General features: G+C 39.1%; 1 long non-coding RNA gene across 1 annotated transcript; it reads left to right on the forward strand.

The window, feature by feature from the left end:
* Nucleotides 1-3,891: 3,891 nt before the first annotated feature.
* LOC125790244 (uncharacterized) lies at nt 3,892-4,512 on the forward strand. Its single transcript, XR_007430040.1, has 3 exons — nt 3,892-4,101; nt 4,180-4,373; nt 4,456-4,512. It is a non-coding gene; the product is annotated as an uncharacterized LOC125790244 (long non-coding RNA).
* The last annotated feature ends 1,596 nt before the right edge of the window (nt 4,513-6,108 follow it).

The following is a 6,108-nucleotide window of genomic DNA, read 5'->3' on the forward strand; positions in this document are numbered from 1 at the left end:
CTAGACGGATAAAATGACAGTGGTTTGGAGTCTGTATGTCCTTTGGTTTCCGAGTTAGGGACTTCGGTCACCAAGGAGTCACGGTCACCAAAGTGTCATAGCTCCAAAGGGTCACCAAAGTGTTTTTTTCACCAATATGCCATTAGATACTTGCAGAAGGTTTTAGAGGGCGACCATACGGATAGTCTGACAGTGGTTTGGAGTCTGTATGTCCTTTGGTTTCCGAATTAGGGACCAAGGTCACCAAGGAGTCATGGTCACCAAAGTGTCATAGCTCACCAAAGGGTCACCAAAGTGTGTTTTTTCACCAATATGCCATTAGATACTTGCAGAAGGTTGTAGAGGGCGACTATACGGATAGTCTGACAGTGGTTTGGAGTCTGTATGTCCTTTGGTTTCCGAATTAGGGACTGTGGTCTCCAAGGAGTCACGGTTCACCGAGGTGTCCCATTTTATATGTTTCTATCTGTGTTCGACACTTTGTAAAAAGTTTTTGGAGTAGGTAAAAGTCGTTGTCATTTTTGAGCTTTGGGTGATGTGGCGGTGATGCCCACCAATTTTTGGGCAAATCTAACTTTTGTAGTTAGGTAGATAGGAGTCAATGACACTTTGGATCACCTCTTGACTCTTTGGTGACTTTTGGCTTTTTGCCAATGTGGGCGTCGGCTTTAATAATGTGGGCGTCGGCTTTAATTTGAATAATGGTTAGGAACAAAGGTTGCAAATGTGTCCCCAAATCTGTCCACCTGGTGGTGGGGTAGAGTAACTGCAATTTTTTTATTTTGGAGAGGAAATGAGCTAGAGACTCCGTTCTATTTTTAATAAATACTAGGCCTCGAGTGTATCACCACAGATGTGGAATGGTGTCTCTAGGTCTTTTCGTCTTTTTTGAGTAGGGTCTGGTAGGGTCTGGCTGCAGACCTCCACTGTGAGGCTCCAGCAATCTGGGGCTCACCTCACGCGAGGGGACGGAAGTGACGTTCACACCTACGTATGCGTGTATATGGAAGCAGAGTCCTGCGCTGCGAGGTGAAGACGGGCTTCTGCGTGTTTTCTTCGTCAAATCACGGTAATTTATTCAAGATTCAGAAAGTTAGCTAAATAACAGGCTTAACTCTGGCAGTATAAAGATGCATAACATAGATTACCTGAACGCACGGTGGGAAAATTACGACAGTTTTGATAAGGTTGGCTAAGCTAACAGAGTTTATAGGTTGATAAATAGATAGATAGACAGATATATAGACGGATAGATAGACAGATAGATAGATAGATACTTTATTAATTGATCCCAGAGGGAAATTCTTAACATCCAGAAGCAGATATACATAGTATGCAGAGTATAACGTTACATTATCAATGTAGCTCTGGACCGGAATACAGTTTTAATTTAAGTTTGATGGTTTAGCTGGTCTACGATCATAATTAATATGGCCCATTTAAACTGATTTGATCATCTGGCTTCCATGAAAGCTCATCTTTAGCTGTATTTTTTCAGACTTAATATGCATAGTTAAATCCTTAAGTTAACGGGAGCCATTTATCATACTTATTTACTATTATTGAACTGTACCTTAAACATTGCAGATTTAAATACTGTAAGATATATTTATATATATTTTAAAGTTGTGTAAGACGTTTAAAACATCAATTTATTTAATGAATTAATAAATGTATTGTTAAAGAAATGTCTTATTTAAAAGCAAACTTCAGATTTGGTGGCAAATAACTGAACAGTGATTACAAATTAAAGACCATAGTTGCCAAGTTAATAGCAATTAATTAATTAATTTGTTTATATGGTTTTGTCTTGCGTTTATAGAGATGCACAAATCGATTTTCAGGGCAGAATCCCTGCCAGTGCTGGAGACATGCCAAAGTTGCTGCCGTTATGTTCATTGTCCTCTGTGTCCGGCTGGAATGTTCAAACCTACTAGGCTCTCCAGAACCTTAAGACACATTGAAGTGCATATTAAAAATGCATTGGCTTTCGAAGGTACCTCATTCACATGTTCATTCACACAGATTACATAAACTGTTATGGAGTCTGCTAATCTCTATACTGCTTTTGTAGGATACAAAATATGCAAATGCAATTTGGATTGCAGACCCCAAGGGCATTTTCACTGCCCACAGTGCTCAAAGACAATCATAAGAAGGGACACCATGATTATTCACCTGAAGTCATGCCGTGAGACACATTCTGCAACTCCTCTTAAGGAGTCTGAGACATCATCTTCAGTAAAACAGATGCAACCACCATCTACTCTGCCACCTCATGTTTCCGCTCCTGCTCCACTGTTGGAACCCAGATCAGATGAATCCCATCCACCTCTACTTTTGACTGAAAGTAGCACTTTACCAGAGTTGCCCAGTTTACCTGCGCAAAGGCCACCAAAAGTACAGTGTCCTTTTTGCTCTTTAGAACTGCTTAATAAAAAATTGCCTGCACACATTTCTAGAATCCATGGAGACTCTGAGAAAGACATTACTAAGGTCTCACATCTTTATAGTGTTTGCATCGACGCCACTAATGGCATATCTGCAGTCCAGACATGGATTTTCAGTGCCTATACATGCACAGAAGAAAACATGGGGCAAAGTGCACAGTGTTGAATGTGAATTAGAAGAGTGCAAGCAGTTTCAACTTTTAGCACGGAGAAGTGGATTGAGTTTTAGTAATTAACATATACGTTCACTGGAGTACTGCACTGACACTGCTGCGGAAGAACTCCTTCAAGCAGAGGTTCTTGAAGAAATGGTGCATTGTAAGATACTTGGTGAATCCAGGAAGAATTCATGTCTCAATCGGCAAAGGGCAGCACTTAAAGCTCTTGTTCCCTTTTCTGTACAAGTACAATATAGAGGATCTGCAACAAACATTTGTCTGTCTATTTGTGAACCACAAAGAAAACATTACAGTCGTTTCGGCAGAGTAATGGTGACCTATAACACGGACGCTAATACCTGGCATTGTCCATGTGCAAGGCCAAGAGTTTCATGTATCCACAAAAGCATTGGGAAATGGCATTTGTTTCAAACAAAAAGAGACTTATTCAAGACTACAAGTGCAGATTCACCTCATGAAACATCAGGATCAGTCTATCCACCAATCAAGACCAACTTGGAACGTGTTGTGCATTTACAAGGAGAAGAAAGTTCCAGCACACCTTCCAGCTGAACTTTTCAGATCAAAACCACTGTCTGAGTATGCCACACAGCTAATTCCAATGGAAACAAGATGTGTATTTTGCACTGAACATCCCAGTTTGGAAAAACCCACACTGATTACAGATCATGCAAGAATAGTGGGCCTTGGTGGAATCGTTGACAGTAGGTGACATTTTTACATCTTAATAATTATGTACATGGCATGCCGATGATTAAATGAATCATGATTTCTCTTTATTTATATTCTTCTTTAGATGTGTCAACCTTCTTTAGGACATGCCCTCAGTGTCACATGGTGTACCGATATCAGGAGTGGCAGGCAGGACTACACAATTTTAATGACCATACTGTTCTAACTCTGGAGCTGTGCATCTTCCTTCGACACAATTTGCAGGTACATGTCTTATTTCGTTTGATCTGAGAGATTTATTTGTGTCTTTTAATGTATTTTGTGTGTGCACTTCACTTCAATCTCTTTTTTTTTTAGAATCATGTATCTGTTTCAAGGGCCATAAACTCATTGGAAGGATTACGTGAAGTGAAGTATCCTTCAAGAGATACTGTTCTTCATGCATACTGCCAGTTTGAGGCCATGACAAGCCATGATTATGTATATTCATGTATCAACTGTGGCTATTATCCACCTGTTGTTATCATGGACCTTCATAAAAAAGGAGTATTCAGCGTGGCTGGTAAAATATTTTTTTTTATTTGATTCTCTTACACATTATCTGATGTGCACAGAAGAAGTGTTACCTTGGAACACAAAATTATATCTAGACAAATAAAACGAGCTAATGTAATTTAACTTTTTTCTTGTTGCAGTAAGTGATATCAAAGATCCTCCTGAGCAGTTTAAAGGAGAGCACAACATTGAAGAGTTTTGGGACTCAGTTAATTTGGAAATGATTGCTCGTGGTTTTGTACAAAGTAATGACCTTAAATTTATTTTCACTATTATTTTTTTGTTACATGTGTTTTCCATACTTAAACAAATCTTTTTTGTAGGCCGTGCAAAAAACCCGCTGGCCGTCTATCCTAGTTTTGATAGATGGGCTCCATGGATTGGAGGACATACAAGGAAGTCGGACATAGTGCTGAACACGGAATACCAAAAACTGTCCTCTGCCAAAGCCACAGCAGAAAGCGAATTGGTTATGGTAACTGAGGAGCGGCTTGTGGATGAATTAAGAAAACAGAAGGTATTTTTACATTTTTACATATACGCGACAACACCAAATTATATAATGTATTACTATTGGAGTAACGTATAATGTTTTAAAGGTCGGCATTGTCCGAAAGCTGTGCAAAGCATGCAACATTGATTCAAAGGGATCCCATGATGACCTTATTCTGAGACTCCGTAACGAAATGAAAAATAGACATTCATATGACAAAGTCTTCCAGAAAATCTGGGGTGCTTCTGGTAACTGTTTTATTTATTGATTTATTTATTCATTAAAAAAAATTGTATGTGATATGTAACAAATGACTAATATATTGTGATTATTTTGTTTTATTTTTAAAGGTGGCTGGGCTGTTATTGCATGCCCCCATGGCATTGTATACAGCCTAAAATTCAATTTGAGGGCAGAGTCTCCTCGGGACTTCGCTGATCTTCTCATGTCATGGAAGCACCTTCCTAATGTATCAGTGTATGACTTCGCCCGTGGTCTCACCACTCATACCAATTTGTGGTTTCCTGATGTAATGCCCTTTCAGCCAAACGAAGGAAGACTGGCAGAATGTACCCCTGACAATATCACAGCAGCTCAAAAAGGAAAACTCGAAGTATCTCTGTCATGGTTACTTGAAAAGAAAGTAAATCCTGACCCTGAAAGCCATCCTACAACTGGATCCTCCTGCCATTTTGCCCTGTATGATAAATTTCATGAATCCAACACAAAGGATCAACGGGATGTGCTGAGAAGGATTAACCTTGTACCAGAACTGCAGGGATGGCTAAACACTCAAGTGGTTGAGCAGCTTTTTGGAGTCATGAAGAAAAACAACTACACTGAAAAAAATGTGGAGTAGGATTTACTTAAAAAAACCTTGTACACGTTTTACACACAGAAATACTAAGTAAATTTAACATAGCATTTTTTAAGTAAAATTTACTTGCATCTCCTTACAGTTTTTATTAGTAATACCAAAGTAATATTTACCACTGAAAGCAAGTTTTTACTTAGTTACATTTTGATTAAAATTTCTGGTAAAAAACTAGTACACATATTACACTAAAAACTCCAAGTATTTTGTTAATAATGGGCACTGCTTAAAACACCTCCCTGAAAAATGAAGACACACAATATCCACAAAATATAATTTTATTTTTAAACACAAAACACACAGAAAAATTATGGGCATTTTGTAAGAGTACTGCTTAACTGGTTAACTGCTTAACAAATGTCCACTTGACCTGTCTTAGTTTTATCTTCTATCCCAATTTAGCTTAGCTCTTGCTCTATACAATTAAGAGAAGTAATCCAGAAACAATTGATCACAGAATGATATAAAATGAACTCAAACATCTCACGAGACAATATTCAACCACATATGAGGAACACTGCTTTCTTCAGACCAGAGATTCAGAATCATTTTTTGGGTCAATTTATGTCAAAGAATCTGCTCGTGTGTGCGCTGGCCAAGGGCATAGTTACTGAGGCAAGTAGCTAATGCTAGTGAGGGCCATATACTACACAGTAAGCTCGGCTAGCCTCGTGGTAACTGAGGCAAGCAGTTAATGCTAGTGAGGGCCATATACTACACAGTAAGCTCGGCTAGCCTCGTGGTAACTGAGGCAAGCAGTTAATGCTAGTGAGGGCCATATACTACACAGTAAGCTCGGCTAGCCTCGTGGTAACTGAGCCAAGTAGCTAATTCTAGTGAGGGCCATAGACTACACAGTAAGCTCGGCTAGCCTCGTGGTAACTG

The sequence above is a fragment of the Astyanax mexicanus genome, unplaced genomic scaffold, assembly GCF_023375975.1.
Source record: "Astyanax mexicanus isolate ESR-SI-001 unplaced genomic scaffold, AstMex3_surface scaffold_35, whole genome shotgun sequence".
Classification (NCBI taxonomy): domain Eukaryota; kingdom Metazoa; phylum Chordata; class Actinopteri; order Characiformes; family Acestrorhamphidae; genus Astyanax; species Astyanax mexicanus.